We start from the raw sequence: 16,447 nt of genomic DNA on the forward strand, positions 1-16,447 counted from the left end.
TTTCTAATCCATCCATAATTCTTGGGATATTTTGAGTAAGATATGTTGGAAGTTCCAACTCCTCCAAGGTCTCTCCTTCCCGTAAGCAATTGCACAATGCCTACAGGAGTGTTCAAGATGACTGTTTGCATGGATTCATCAATTGAATATAACCAGTCATGTACCCAAGTTCCACCAAGGATGAAATCATACTCAAGGGAATATAGGGTAACATGGAATCAAAATTGCACATTTCCACCGATTGTTTGGGTAGAATAGCTAAAGCAGCTTGTGGAATGTCAATGTTCTATCCATTGGCACCACTTACAAGACCATTATCTTTAGGGATGATTTTAGGTTATCCCAATGACACCTAAGTGTCTATTGTCATGATGTTATGACTAGCTCGAGGGCTAATCAATGCTCGTTTGTGGTTGACATCATTGCCCGTAGGGAAATCTAGCCATACCATGATAGAATCTTCAAGTGAAACCATGGATGTTTTAGCTTTTGTTTCAGCTTCAGATCCCATGTCGGTTTCATATTCCCATTCACTTTCATCCTCTTTTTGGCTCTCATCTTTTTCAATAGTACCCAATGTGTACAATGGTACACTTAGTTCTTTGACAACTTTAACAAACGTCTGTTTGAAAACTTATGAATCGTCACAGTCCTGTTCTATGTAGCTCTTGATGTCTTGGCATAATGCATGTTTAGCCTTTAAAGGTGCAAGGGCTAAAGCTATGCTAGCTTCACCAAAGAGAAGAGTACTCCTCCAAATGAGGATTTGAGAGACTAATTTAACTTCGAAAGGGATACATCAAATTCTTCACGTGATTTTTCAACCACAATATTGATGCAATGTGCCTCTAATGACTCTTCTGTAGGAAGGGGAAGCGATACTCCTCTGGTTTTTGTATTTTGGTTGCTTTTTTAGGTTTGACATTATAAGGCTCAATCACAACCGATGATCCTATATGAAACTCAACAATGCTAAGCATGCTTTCTTGAGCTTACTTTTTTCATTGCGCATATGTCATATGATCATTATTTTTAGTTTAGGGTTGTTGGGCGGGTTCTAGTTCTTGATTAGTTTATGAGATGCACTGAGTGATGAATCAGAATTTGTTTCATCCTCACTAAGTGACGTACTAGAACTTGTATCATTTTCTGACTTTCCTTGGATCATTAGGTTTCCATTATGTTTGCCCACGCGACGAGAACGAACTTTCTTCTTTACTTTTTTATCATGTGTCACATGTGGGTTTTTGTGCTTTGAGTGGTAGCCTTTGAGGTGGATGCTTTTGCATCATGCGTAGCTTTTCGCTCTTTTGGGGTTAGATCCTCCACAGGATCCTTTCCCCTATCCTTTATTTTAACTTTGGCGTCGACAGTTTGTTGCCTCTTGTTTTTCTTGGATTTAGAAGGTTTCACTTCTTCTTTTGGTTTCTGCTTTAAAACATGCTCTTCTACCCATTTCAAAGTGTTTTCTTTTGCATTCTTCTTTACTATTTCTCATGCGTTGTCATGTAAATGTGTAAGCACATTCAAGGGTACCGTGGACAATTGCTTATTTTGTACACTCAAGATCTTAAGAGCTGTATACTGTGAGACAGGTTGCATTGAAGCAACTCGCCTTGGGCAATCTTAGAATATGTGATCGATGCCACATCGTTCGCATATGGGTTGCAAAGTGTCAGTGAATATGGGCATGAAAGTATTCCAAACTATACATTCTGCCACTTTGTGCAGTCCACGCGACAATAGAAACACTGAAGTGTTTTCTTAACTGCTTCCTGAGCAGTTTCAACCCTTTGGAATGTTTTTGTTTGGGGCACATGGGATGGAAGCTTTGAGTTATTGGTGGGGGAATTGGACATTGGGGTGTGTTGTGACCAAAGGCTTTGCAATATATGCAGTACATAAAGACATGCCTATTGTACGCACATTAAGGATTGGGATGGACGTGGTGATAGCAATGAACACAAGGCATTTCACCCATCACTTTGAGAGACATTAAGGATGTTTGATTTTGAGGGGGCTCAACCTCTTTTGGAGATTCTGGTTCAAAGCTTTTAAGCAAGGCTATATAGAATTCAGGGAATGACAACTCCAAGATCAATTTTTCTTTATCCATTGCTTCACTTAGATGAGGAACATCTCATATTGTGATCCTCCTCCATTGCTTTACTTAGTTTAGATGAGGAACATCTCATATCGTGATCCTCCTCCATCATGTTGTCATCTAAACGTATTACTTCTTTACAACATTGATCAAATGTTTCCAGATTGGATACAATGATAAAGTTGTATAAGTTGTTATTCTTTATGCCTATCATGAAACATCTCTTTAATTGAGCATAATTTATTTTCTTCCATGTCTCACATCGTGAGTCTATGATTTTTATCCGAAGGATAAGATCTCTAATGGTTTCATTTTGTTTACGCTCAATTGAATAGAGTTCTTTTGTTGCACTCCACCAATCACCTTGTCTTGAAAAGCCATGGATAAAGGCTATTTTCAAGGTCCTAAAGTTTGTTGCTAGCATTAATGTGATGAACCATCGCGCGACTGGCCTTTCCCACTAAGCATAGGTTCAACACATGTACCTTTGTGGGGCAGTTTGGATTTCCAAAGGCTTCACATCTTTGTTCAAACATTTGTATGAATTCAATAGGATTAGTCATTCCATCGTATTTGCCCATGATTTTGAAAATCTGTACGGCCATGTTTTTGTATGTCACGAAGGCCGTGTGTGGGTGTTATGTGGGTAGGGACTCACTTAGTCCTTGGGCAACCCCCCTTCCTAGATTAGTCAATATGTCCAATGTGTGGGCAACCCCCCTTCCTAGATTAGTCAATATGTCCAATATGTGGGCATCTAGGGATTTGTAAAGGGTTGGTATCTAGCCCTCCTAAAGGTTTAGGACTTGTGGTAATGCAAGGAAAGGGACCAAATCCCGGAGGGATTGATGTGACAGGGATTATAAAACCCGATGACACACTTGTTGTCGGCATGGCAACAAATGGTATTGGGAGATGCATTTAGGGCATGAATCTCAATGCCTCGAAGATATCAACCATTGGGTTTAATGAGCAAGCACTAGTTTTTTTTTTCTTATAGCCCGACAACCTCAAGAGGCCTAGCGCACCCTTCGCTAGGTCAAACAAGTGTTTGTTTACCGTGATTAGCTTAAGTACTACATGCACATGAATGACCTCTTAGAGATATTTTTCCAATAAAAGTGCATGCCAGTAGTGTCCCAGATGGAAGCCAAAGTCTCAAAAGTGCATGTGGATTCCCTCTTAGGATGAACTTTTCGAGAAAAGGTGCATGCCAGTAGCATTCCTGATGGAAGAGGTCTCAAAACCTATTTTCTATCACTGTCTCAAGATTTTAAAAAAATCCGAAAAGATTCTCCTTGTTTCTTACATTCCATTTTTGAATGTGTTCCAAAAGGAATTTGAAAAAATATGTATGAGAGAGTTGTAGTATTTTTGAAGTACTACAACTTTGTCTCTCTGATTTTTTCGTGATTGTATGGTTTAGAAACTCAAAAAGTAGCGCTGAATATGGTCCACAATCTTTTTCAGGGCTATTTTGGGCAATTTTTAGTGCTTGAAGGGTTGTTTTTTGCCTCAATTTCTGGGTCGAGTTTTAAGACTGCGTCAGAGGCCAAAATGATGGATTTTGTCCTTAGACGCTTCAAAACCAATTTTCAAGAGCTCGATACGGGATTTTCGATGAGCACTAGCACACATTCATCGAATTCACAGTTTACGAGATATGAGCCTCCAAATAGGGCTCTCTTTTTTTGCCCATGGACCTGTTTCACGACGTGAACTAGCAGGATTTTATGACGTGAAATGGACTTCAAACTAAAAGTTAAATTAAATTATTAAAAAAAATTTGGATGTGAAACACTAATCCATGAAACACCCTTAATCCGTGAAACACTAATGCGTGAACTAGTTTCACAGATTTCTATTTTTATTTGGATGTGAAACACCCTTAATCCGTGAAACACTAATGCGTGAACTAGTTTCACGGATTTTTGTTTTTATTTTTTGTCGTGGGGTCTGTTTCATGCCATGGTGAAACAGATGTGTTTCACGCCGTGAAACACTAACTCGTGAAATGTTGAAATTTTATTTATTTTTTGGCCACGGGGTCTATTTTATGCTATGAAACAGATGTGTTTCATGTCGTGAAACACTAACTCGTGAAACATCGTTTTTTTTTGCCACATGGTCTGTTTCACGCTGTGAAAAACTAACTCGTGAAACGTTGATTTTTTTTTTAATCTAGTGGGAAATTCTAGTTTCCTTATGTGGAGGGAATATTTTTTGAATTTTAAATGGAGGAGATATGGGCATTTTCCCAAAAAGGCAAGTGGGAATCAAAAAAGTCAACACTTTTATGACACCCCTTTACACCCTTCATAAAAGTCAACACTTTTATGACACCTCTTTACACCCTTCATAAATGACCCCCAAAATGGACAATTTGACAACTCATTAGTATGTTTTCATTCAATGCTCATTAGCCTTAATGAGTTATGGAAAAAGGTGCTTAAGAATTAATCAAAGATTAATCCTTCCAGTAATTTTTTCCTCTTTTGGACTAATAAAAGGCTTTAATTAACCACCAATCACTAATTAATTCACACCATTGGATAGAGCATAAAATTGCTAAGCTATGTGTATCAACTAATGTGTAAATTAATTTATAATTAGATATTAATTAAACTCTTAATTTTAGTCTCTTCTCTTTATGCAAAATTAAGCAAAAGAGAAGGAAATTCCTCCAATTGATCAAGAAAGTTAATGTAATTAGGTGTTTTGATGCATCTAGATGCTCTCAAAATACTCAAAAACACTAATTTAGACCTCTTATATGATCAATTTTGACCCTCAAAAACACATTTTCTAGTTTTTTGCCTTGAACTGGAGTAATCACGTCTTAATGACAAAAACTAGTCAATTAAGGAAGATTAGTTGATTTCAAGGGTTTTTAAGAGTTTTTGTGAAATTTTTTAAAAGATTAAGCTACTCCTAATGCTTTTGCTAACACACTAATGCATACAAATCAAACAAAAAACACACAAATCAAGCAAAAATTAATGATTCTAACTCTATGTTTAACTCTAAAGAGAGCTAAAATTCACTAGAATTCGCATTCTATTGCATTTTTTGATACAATGGAAGCAAAAAAAAACCTAATACACTCTATGTGAAAGCCCTAGGAAAATTAAAAACCAGATTATCGACAACAAAACAATGATTTAAGCTTAAAAAATTAAACCAAAAAACATTCTTTATAAAACAAAAAAGAGAGCTGTTTCTCAGAAAATCACACCATCAAAACCACATCTTTTTCATGGAAAACCACTAATCAAGACAATGGGAAATGTATAATGCGTAGATTAGAGGAAAATGATGGAAAAAGCCAAAGGATGATTCCTCGATAACGTTGCCAAAAATGTTATGGCTCACCCAAGCCCCCCTTGAAACACATCCAATAAGAGATTACTTGGTGAACCGCAACTGTGTGAGGATCTTTCCAATGGTGGCCAAGCTCATAACCCTTGACGTCTCCAAGCTCTACAACTCCCTGAGAAGCAATTCCACCGTGCCTCCCATGAGCATTGTCACACCGCTATGTTGCACTACGTATACTCATCCCTCCTCTCACCTCACTTCACTCACACACACTCACTAGCATGGATTAGAGATAGAGAGATTAGTAAGAGAATTAGCAAGAGAAATACTCTATTGCACAATGGGAGAGTCCTTCATATTATAAGAGTGTAGGCAGATAATTCAAGACAAAATGGTGGTAGAAGATGGCTATCTAATACCAAGAGCTGCCAATTGACGTATACACATTCATGAATAACTGCGAATGCTACTATACTCATATTCACAACAATAGGAAGTGGCTTCTGTCGGTAACAATTACCACTCATGTGGACACTGTAGAGTGGACACTGTAGCGGCAAGCATGAAGAAAATGCATCTCTGCTTCACAACATGCCAATGCCGAAGCTAGGGCAATGTGTAAATCTACTCAACTGTGACACTACATATTGAGTTTCAAGATGATTAATGTATTTGTAATAAGGCATATGACAGTTCTCCAATAAGGGTTAGATAGAGGGCCCCCTCAATTGGTATAAACTGGATACACAAATGGTTATGCAAAAGCCTAATGTCTGCAACAACTATAGATGCATGCTATAACGTCACAAGTAAATCATTAAGGCCAACACAACTGAAGGCTGAATGCATGACTATAACCCAATGATCAGCTTCCAATGTATCAAGAAGAGAAGGTTTCTCCTCATGTAATGCGGAAGCAACAAGGGAAAAATCTATAAATTAAGATGCATGAACAAAGGTAGCACGTGTCCGACTGCTGTCATCCTCTTCGGTTAACGCATCACCCATGGCATTAGAGCAATATGAAAAAATTAGGCTGTGGAATCTGACTGACTATTAGCCAACAACATAGGATTGATTCAACACATGCTTGACTATTGTCATCCTCTTCAATTAACGTATCACCCATGGCATTAAGGCAATAGGAAAAAATTGGGCTGACTAAATCTGACTAACTGTTAGCAACAATAGAGGATTGATTCAAAGCCAAAATAGGCTCAGCCGAGTCAACACAAGAAATAGATAATGTGAGCATTGTGAAGAACAACAAGGGATAAACTGTCAAGGTCCACTGAATGCCAATACATCTGAAAAATAACCTTTGTCAATGATCAAGCCGAAATGGCAGAATCATTAATGGAGTGGGCTGATTAAAAAAATCTGACAAGTGGGGGAAGCAAGACATACATCCAACTAGACCATGAGAGTATAAGGCAACCTCTTAGCATGGCAATTTGTGTTCTTTCTAAGGTTTGGGTAATCTTAGAGAGAGTAAGGTCTGTAGAGATCAATTGATTATAAGATTCATAGTAATCTTAGAGTGAGGTCCATAGTGATCTTTGAGTTCAGAGTTTACCAAACATAGAGGAACCTAGGTGTTGATGATGTTATGTTCAACGTGACTTCTAATAAAGTATAGAGCTACTCTACCTACCTTTGGAGTATGTCGTTGCTCCTTTTGTCTTATAAGATAGGAGTGCCTTGGAGAGATCTTGTTCTAAAGCCACCTTGTGTGGCTAGTCGTTAAGATCTTCGTAGATTGGCTTGGTTACTAGTTTATGTAGTGGGCCCCATTGAGACCTTATCGGATTGTTCTCACAAATACTCTAGATTAAATATTTGACACTGTGGAACTTGACTTAGTTCTTAAAATTATAGCCATGTTAAACTTTGGAACTAAATGTGCATCATATACAATGTTGCATAGTTTGTCTAGTTGGAAGCACCCATAGGCTTGAGTGCATAGTCATCCATATACTTAAGATTTTATAGTTGTTTATCAAGGAGAGGAAAAGATTCTAATGTGTCATAGTGAGCTTTATGCTTGATGGTATGGGACATCAAGTGTTCATGGTCATTATGGTCTTGGTGGTATGGGACACTAAGGCTCGTACACAAAGATTGACCCTTTGGTTAGTTATATGCTTGTTCCATAGAGTGATCAAGTGTTCAAGGCAAGTTTGTGCTTTGAGACACACTTGATAGCCTTTTTTTGGGAAGAAATCCAACAATAGAGTTCGAAGAAGCTATGGGTAGCATACCCATGATTATATACTAGTGCTGACAGAGTGGTTTCTAGTTTGAGAGTGGTATAGGACCATTTGTTAGTAATGAGACTAGTATTGTTGGATGGTTGTTGTATGTGGGGGACATCCTACAACATTCTGAGAGTGTACAGTCGCCTATATCCAACACTCGTGTTTATTTTTGAGCACACGTTTGGTTGCTACTGTACAAACGATGGAAGTATGAAATGACTTTCATGAATAAGAAAGTAAATTCCTATTTTGCTTGGGCTATTTAGTTTTGCAAAGTTCATGTCCTTGTAAAACCTACTAGTTGTAAGGCACTGGGAAGTGAGTGTAGCATTACCAGTATGAGATGGGGCAACTACATGATTAAAGTGAGAAGTACTTCACTTTAGACGAGCATGGTTATTTACTGTCATTGGATCCAACGTAGTTTTATAAACCATGACTATGTTTGTGAGAAAGGAATACTAAGTCAGAGAGCTTAGCAGAGTATCCTAACATGTTTGATGCTTTTAGGGTTGAATACGGTGGTTTAGAAGTAAACTCAAGGTTTGTCTTTGATCTAGAAAGATCAAAGACAAACCACAATAGATTGGTGTTAATACAAAATGATTGCATGAAATTCTTAATCTTGTTGGTGGTAGTACAGAGTGGCCAACAGTTATCTTGATCATTTGTTACTTAGGTACGGTGTTGTTATATGCGTGCGCACTTTCCAACAACAAAACCATTGCCTCCCTCGTCAGAAAGGTGTGCTGATCCAAAGAGACTAGCCAAGGTTTTTGCGAGAAGAAGAGTGAGTGCTGATCCAGAGATATCAAATGAATTTCTTGGGTTAGTACTAAGACGGAGCGCTCAGGGATGGACCCTTCATGTCTAATTGACCTTGTGTTAAATGGAGGCGATAAAAATTTTCAAGGAAAAAAGTGGTAGTTTCTGATATTGGTTGTTGACTTCCAACGAGCTCAAATTTTATGGAAGTCACAAACCCTAGGTGCTTAATATTCTAGATAAAGCCCTGAACTTGTTAATTTGGTGTGGCCAAATTTCCAAGAGTGTTCAGTGTGTACTTGGGTAGGTGTGGAAGTGTTTTCACACTCTGCTCAGTCATGGCAGATAGCCATGAGCTGGATCCACAAAGTACTTGGGCAAGTTTTTGAAGGACTTTGCTATTTTTATTCACACTGAAATTGATTCTAAGGCTAATATCCTGCACAACTCATATTTTGATGCTAAACCATAAAGTTCAAAGATTGACCTAGTTGTTGACTAGATATCATTTTATCAATAATGATTTGGTGTTGGAATGACCTAAACTTTGTGACATAGTGCTAAAGGTTTAAGGTCAATCTAATGAGCATTTCATAGTAAGTGACTCGAGCGTCTTGTAAATAAGAGATGGCTCGTTTGAATATTCCAACTCAAAAAGAGTATATCCAAGATTACAGAGTTACTCAACCAAATCAAGGGAAGGATTTGGTGTTTCAGATAGACATGGTAAAGTGAACGCAGTTCAACTTTAGCAAGCAAACATCATCCCCAAAAAAAAAGCTAACTTATACTAATGTGTTTTGGAGATATTTATGAAGTTTATATGAGGATCTAGTATTTCTTATTTGTTATCGGTTACGGTTGATAGAATATTTCACCGACAGGTAGGTAGTGCATTGCCACAGTAATGAAGAGGCAATAAGGAAATATTATATATCAGACTTCATATTGGTGCTAAACACAAATTGGATCAGTGACATTCATGAAATAGCAATCTTGAAGTATAGAGATTGAGTTTGTTTGTCTATCTATGTAAATTGTGTTAGAAACATACCTGAACCATATATCGTAGATAGTAGCATAGCCTACAAACTTGAGTTACTGCTGCAAAGCTCTCTAGTTCGTCCAATTTTCATGATAATGAGAAAAATAGTGGTCCATCATGACAATGTAGTTTGTCCTAAGTTTTGGTTGAGTTCTTGGAGCTACAGTCACTTCCACATGAGAACTAGAGATATTCTTGGGTTCAAAGATCAGAACACAAGTTATACTATCTATTGATAAGTACTTGTTGAGTGGAAGGATAGACCAGGGGAAGCCTCAATATGGAACCAACTAAAAATATTTACCAAATCTTTTTCCCAATTTATTTTTGCAGATGAAAACTATTCTTAAGGGGGGGATAATGTCACGTAGCCTATAATGGCATGTGAGAGCTTGACCAGATATGGAGCCTAAATGTCAAAGTGTGAACAACGAGTTCATCTAGGGTTCAAGGGTGAGGATGCCTTGGTCAGAGTTCTAGTTAGCTATAGAGATAGGTGACCAGGTGACCAGACAGTCAGATGGTCGGTCTAATGTGGATAGCATGCCACACATTAGTGGGAGGTATGTGTAACCACACCAATCTTATCCTCAATGGATGGGTGGTGAACACGAGCAAACTACCTCCCCTCTCCCTCACACGGCTATGGCAGTGGAACTCCCTAACAATTCATTTTTTAGGGGAGTCAAGATTAGTACTTTGTTTGAGGCATGGCCATTAGACTTTGGCAAGGCTGTGCCCATAGCTGCAATGGAGCTGGGAGGCCTCTGTGGCTCAAGGGATTTGGCATTGTTGATCACTTGGGATAGAGGCATGCTCGATTAAATGGGAGGTATAGTCAAAGAAATGGCCATGGAAGATTCTTGTTGATTTGGGAAAGGTCCAAGCGATGGGTCATACCATGGGCCAAGCTTGCGTCCCCACAATGGTCCCCCTAGCCAAAATTGTTCCACTATCAGTGTGATGAGGCTAAACATTGATTTGTGAGAGAATAGTGTCTATGTATCTATACATGCAAAGCCTATGGAAAAATTATAGGTGGTGTACATGGACAATAGGAAAAGGTGAGCCCGTGTAGAAGCTCCTTCAAGTGATTCTTAGGGAAAAATTATAGGTGGTGTACATGGACAATGGGAAAAGGTGAGCCCGTGTAGAAGCTCCTTCAAGTGGTTCTTACGGTAAAAAATTTAACACTACTTTCTTTGACACTTATTTGTGTTCATTCTTTGACTCTAGTGGGTTGATGTGTAACAAGGGTGACTAAGGTGTGTGGGAATAAGGTTACCACAGGGAGTCATGAACATGGGTAAACTATGAACTATGGGTGGGCTTGAAAATGGTTTTAAACTTCTTTTTTTCTTTTTCTTTTTCTTTTTTGGCTGTTGTTACTAGGCTCACATGTTCAGGTTCACGCCTACTCACACCTCTAAGATCATGTCTATAGGGTCATGTGTGCATGTTCACATCTCTTGACTCACATATCTAGGCTCATACCTCTAAGTTCATGTCTTCAGGTTTATGCCTTTTTTTATATAAACTTGGCTCGTGTACTTCCCTTGTATGAAACGAGCCTACCTGGGGCACATAATTCTTTAAGAGCTGGGTTATGAGATAGGGCTGTGGTGCAATTACTAATTCCTCGATGATTGCAAAGGATAATAATTTTTATTGGAACTTGTAGCTAGTACAGATTGTATATGATAAGAAATCTTCCAAGGACATGGGTAGATGTATCCGTACGAGACTTTATACCAATAATAATTGGTCTGTACTATATTAGATATGCCTACCTCTAGAGTCATGCCTGTAAGCTCATATCTATAAGCTTCGATATCCAGGCTCATAGCTCACATGTCTAGACTCACAGCTCACGTGTCCAAACTCATGTCTGTAAGCTCACGTGTCCAAGCTTATATCTTTTTGCGTGGGATTATGGGTTCACTTCCCTTTAGTGGTTTTTGTGATTTTTGGGACTTGATGGGGTGTGGTTAATGATCCTAATTCTAATAAAGGATTGTGTTGCAAGTAATTACATGGTTTTTTAATTATTTTTTATGGTTTAACATGATTTTAATTTACCAATTCCATAATGCATGATATAATTATGAAATGCATGAACAAAAAGTAGCTATCCCACTTTAATTTAACGTAATGGAGATCAATGCTTATGTTTTTAGAGCAAATCCTACTCTTGATCACAATTACTAAGCTAATACTTGGATCAAAGCAATGAAATCTAAGCCCCTTGGACTCCAATTTCATGCAAATCACCAAAAGTTTTACCCTACCGATAGATGGAAATAGAATGCCCTGATGCAAAACAAACTTCATATCAAAATCAAACACACGAACAAAATATCCAATGGCTTCAAAACCCTATGTTTTTTTAGAGTGTGACCTCCTAATCAACACCATGTATTATCAAGTAATCCCAATAGGTTGGAATGGATGGAAAAACAGAGCTAAGACGTAGGCTAGTCCCCAACAGAGCGATGCCAAATATGTTCAAGTCAAGAGCTTATAATCAACACCGACTACTGCTGGGTAATCCCAATAGCTTGGAATGGACAAAAAAATGGAACTAATCCATAGGCTAGTTCCCAATAGTGGTGCCAAATATGTTCAAGTCAAGAGCTTACCTTAGCCTTGTACAAGCATGTGTCGTTGGGTCTTGCCTTTAAGTAGCAAACGCAACTTCCCATTATGAGTGTGATATCTCGTCCACCCCCTTGTGACATTGGAATTCTCCATTGCTAATAAGGTGAAGGTAGATCTCTCAATTCCTAGATGGATGCAAAAAGAGATGGTCCTTCGTCGTGATGGTTCTCTTTTACAAAAAGTGGAGGAAGAAGAAGAAACTATTGCAAGAAGAAAGCCTGCAATCAAACCTATCTAGCATGCATTCATCAAGCAAGGAAGGTCCAATAGCATACAAGCAAGCAAGGAGAGGGAAGAGAAGAGCTCACAAGTCAACTATTATACAAGGGAATGATTAGTCTTGCTTATTGTCAAAAATGACTTATATATAAATGACTAGTTTTCACACTAGTGCAAAGCATCTTATGGTAAGTCAAGCATGCGAAACCATGTTAACCTACTACGGAGTGGTTAAAAATTACCATATCCTTGAAGGTGCATGAAAATTATTCCTATTTCTCTTTATTTAAGGTCATTGTCCTGGCATGTTATTTTAAAAGATGCAACATGAGAAACAATATTATTCTTGTGCTTCCATTTGAACTTGGTGAAGTTCACCTTAAAAGACACGTGTAATGTAGACATGGATTGAGTTTGGTAGAGAAAGGCCTTCCAGCCCAAAATACATTTTTTACATATTTGGGATAATACCAATCCCTCCCGGACTTAAAGTACTAGGAGACGACAATAGAGTTGAGAATGGAGGACAAAAAAACCATAGAGATAGTAAGAAGACGTTAACAAAACATGTTTCTCCTTTTGTCCCACACAACTCATTCATAATGGAGGACAAAAAAAACCATAGAGATAGTAAGATAACAAAACATTTTTCTCCTTTTGTCCCACACAACTCATTCATAATGGTCTTTAGAATGATCTTAAATGTCTCAGTCCACTAAAGATAAAAGGTCATCTCGCCATCCTCCAGCGAAACACCCAACTACATGATGATGTAAGGGGTGGATCCTATTGATAAAATCCTTGTTCATCCTAGAGGGTTTCACATTGTTCCAATTCCCTTCTTTGTCTCTTGATAGAAGGACACGAGCATACCACTAAATAAAGGAAAATATCCATAGAAATCATGTTTGATAAAATCCTTGTTCATCCTAGAGGGTTTCACATTGTTCCAGTTCCCTTCTTTGTCTCTTGATAGAAGGATACGAGCATACCACTAAATAAAGGAAAATATTCACATAAATCATGAAACTAAAATTTGGTAAGAACTTTCCCAAGTTGAAAAGCTTACCATTACCCCCATGGCCATTGCAAATCATCAAACCATTATTTGGTAAGAACTTTCCCAAGAAAATCTTACCAAATACCCATAGCCATTGGAAATATGTACTTTTGGATTCTATATAATCAATAATATCGTAATAAGTGCTGGTTGAATGGATAAATTATGAGAAGGATAATGACTCAGATATACGACAGGGAAAAATCATCCAACCAAACTAGATCCATTTGAAATAAAGAGGATCCTTAAGAGAAACCTTACATCATTAATACATACATAAACCCTCATACTCAATAAAACCTTGAATAGGCAATTCCTTAACCACCAATAGCAAGTCCATACTAAGACTATGACATCCTAGACATGCCTATCACAAGATAAAGCAAGCATGGAAAACAAATATAATAGGACCATGACATCATATACATACTTAAATACAATAATCAAGGAAAATAAATGTTATAGGATCGCCAAAAGTGTTGGTGGATAACCAACACATAGATATTAACATACCAAATAGCTTATTAATCCACAAAAGACATATAAACATGTAGACAACAAAGATAGTGTAGACTTAAAGAATAGGTGGTGTATTGTACTATTATTTATGCACAAGGACTTATTGCTTAACATTTTATAGAGAACTAGAAGTTAGTAACTACCATGTGGTGCTACAAAGCATGCCTATTTGCATATGTGACATGTAATTAGTCTTATTGATTAACTATATCCTAAGCTACCTTAGCTATTATTATTAAGGTGTACCTAATTCTCAACACTCACATGTGAAAGAGAGACTTTATTGGAAGGTTTATGCATATGTGACATGCAATTAGTCTTGTTGATGAACTATATCCTAAGCTACCTTATCTATTATTACTAAGGTGTACCTAATTCTCAACACTCGCGTGAAAGAGAGACTTTCTTGAAGACACTCTAAATAATAAAAATGTATTAGTACAAAAAAGAGGAGGAGGAGGAAGAAGAAACGTTGGAGCTCTTATCCATAATGCATAAGAGCCTATGTATAAGGTATTATGAATTAAAATTCTATACATAAAACCCTATGCATAAGCTATTATGAATTAAGATTATATGTATTAGAGTTTATATGCATAAAAGCCTATGCATAAGCTATTATAAATTAAGATTCTATGTATTAGAGTTTATGCCTTAGCTCATGCATAAGAGTCTATGCATAAGCTCTTATGTAATAAGAGATTATGCATTAGCTTATGTAGAAGAAGATGAAGAAGAGATCTTATGCATTAAGAATCATGCAAAAAGATTATGTGCATTAGATCATATGAGTAGCTCCTCTTATTTATAATGCATAAGAGTCTACACATAAGCTATTATGCATAAGTGTATAAGAGTCTATACACAATCTCTTATGCACAAGTTTATAAGAGTCTATACATAAGCTTTTATGTAGTAAGAGCTTATGCATTAGCTCATAATTAAGTGCTTATGCAATAGATCTTATACATATAAGTATACATAAGAGCTTAACTATGCATAAGTGTATAAGAGTCTCTACATAAGCCCTTATGCATAAGTGTATAAGAGTCCATACATAAGCTTTTATGTAGTAAGAGCTTATGCATTAGCTTATATGTAAGTGCTTATGCAATAGATCTTATACATATAAGTATACATAAGAGCTTAAGAATGGGAGCTTATGTAGTATCTCTTATGCATAGAGCATAAAGAGCTTATGGGTAGGCTCTTATGCATACAATATACACTCTTATGTGAGTAGGCTCTTAAGCCTACAACGTACACTCTTATAAGTAGGATCTTATGCATATAATGCATAAGAGCTATGAATTAGAGAAATCCATCTCTAAGCAATGTACTTCTTTGTTTTGCAAAAAATTTTACCTCCTGAGTAATGATTTTTTGCTCGAAGGACAAAAGTAGAGAATATAACTTATGGAGTAAACAATAAGGAAATAGGTCTGATGATGTCTTAATAATCAAACGTCAAGTCAATTATTTTTCAAAACACTCATTCTTGTGATGGCATCTATAAGAAAGTGCTCCTTATCACTGTCTCCAACCATGGATTATAATAATTTACACCAAAGAAGAGCATCCATTCCCCGCTATATTGCACTAAGAAGTAACGTATGCCTCCCAATGGGCTACACTACTTCTGGTGTTTGTTCTCCATCCACCTTAACTACCATGCCAATTGCCTACACTACTTCTGGTGTTTGTTCTCCATCCACCTTAAATACCATGCCACTACCAATTTTGTATTCCTCTCTATTGTAGAAGTTACATGTCTTTCTCTTGTAATTGCCATGCCCATCTTCTTTATCAAACTTTCATAAATGACAAGCAAGACCATGCCCATATGTATCATAAGTTACATGTCTTTTTCTTGTAATTGCCATGCCCATCTTCTTTATCAAACTTTCATAAATGACAAGCAAGACCATGCCTTTTAATTTCACTCCGTAATTTTCTAGCCTAAATAGTTGACGTCACTTCCAAAATCCAATCTTTATGCCATGATAAGCACACATGTCTTTCATGACCACCACAAAACCATTTAGTGTAACTAGAACCTTTATGTAGTTCTAGTAGTAACCTCTCATTAGGTAATAGATTTTATTTATTAAATTACATAGCTTGAAAGGCTTTAGTAAAAAGAGCATGACTATAGCAATATACATAATATACCTCATTGTTACAATTATTGGTTTTAATCGCAACATAAGAAGACATAGGCATAACACCAAAAGCAACCATGTAAACCATGTCCCACAACATCATCTAAGATCTTTCCATTACCTATACGAAAATATATAAATTTGTAAAACTTAATATTAACTAATAAAAGATAATAAAACTTTTAAACAAGTAAGATATTGTTGCCTGCAATGTGTTCCAAAGGAGAAGAATGTGGCTTTGTATACTCTTCTTTTCATGACCACAATTTCCATACTTTCTTTTGGCATTGATATTAATCAATAAGATACCTAATCTTTATGGTTTTGTGAAATGCTTTC

The sequence above is a fragment of the Cibotium barometz genome, chromosome 5 (assembly GCF_041138505.1).
Source record: "Cibotium barometz isolate CiBa-2024 chromosome 5, ASM4113850v1, whole genome shotgun sequence".
Taxonomy (NCBI): domain Eukaryota; kingdom Viridiplantae; phylum Streptophyta; class Polypodiopsida; order Cyatheales; family Cibotiaceae; genus Cibotium; species Cibotium barometz.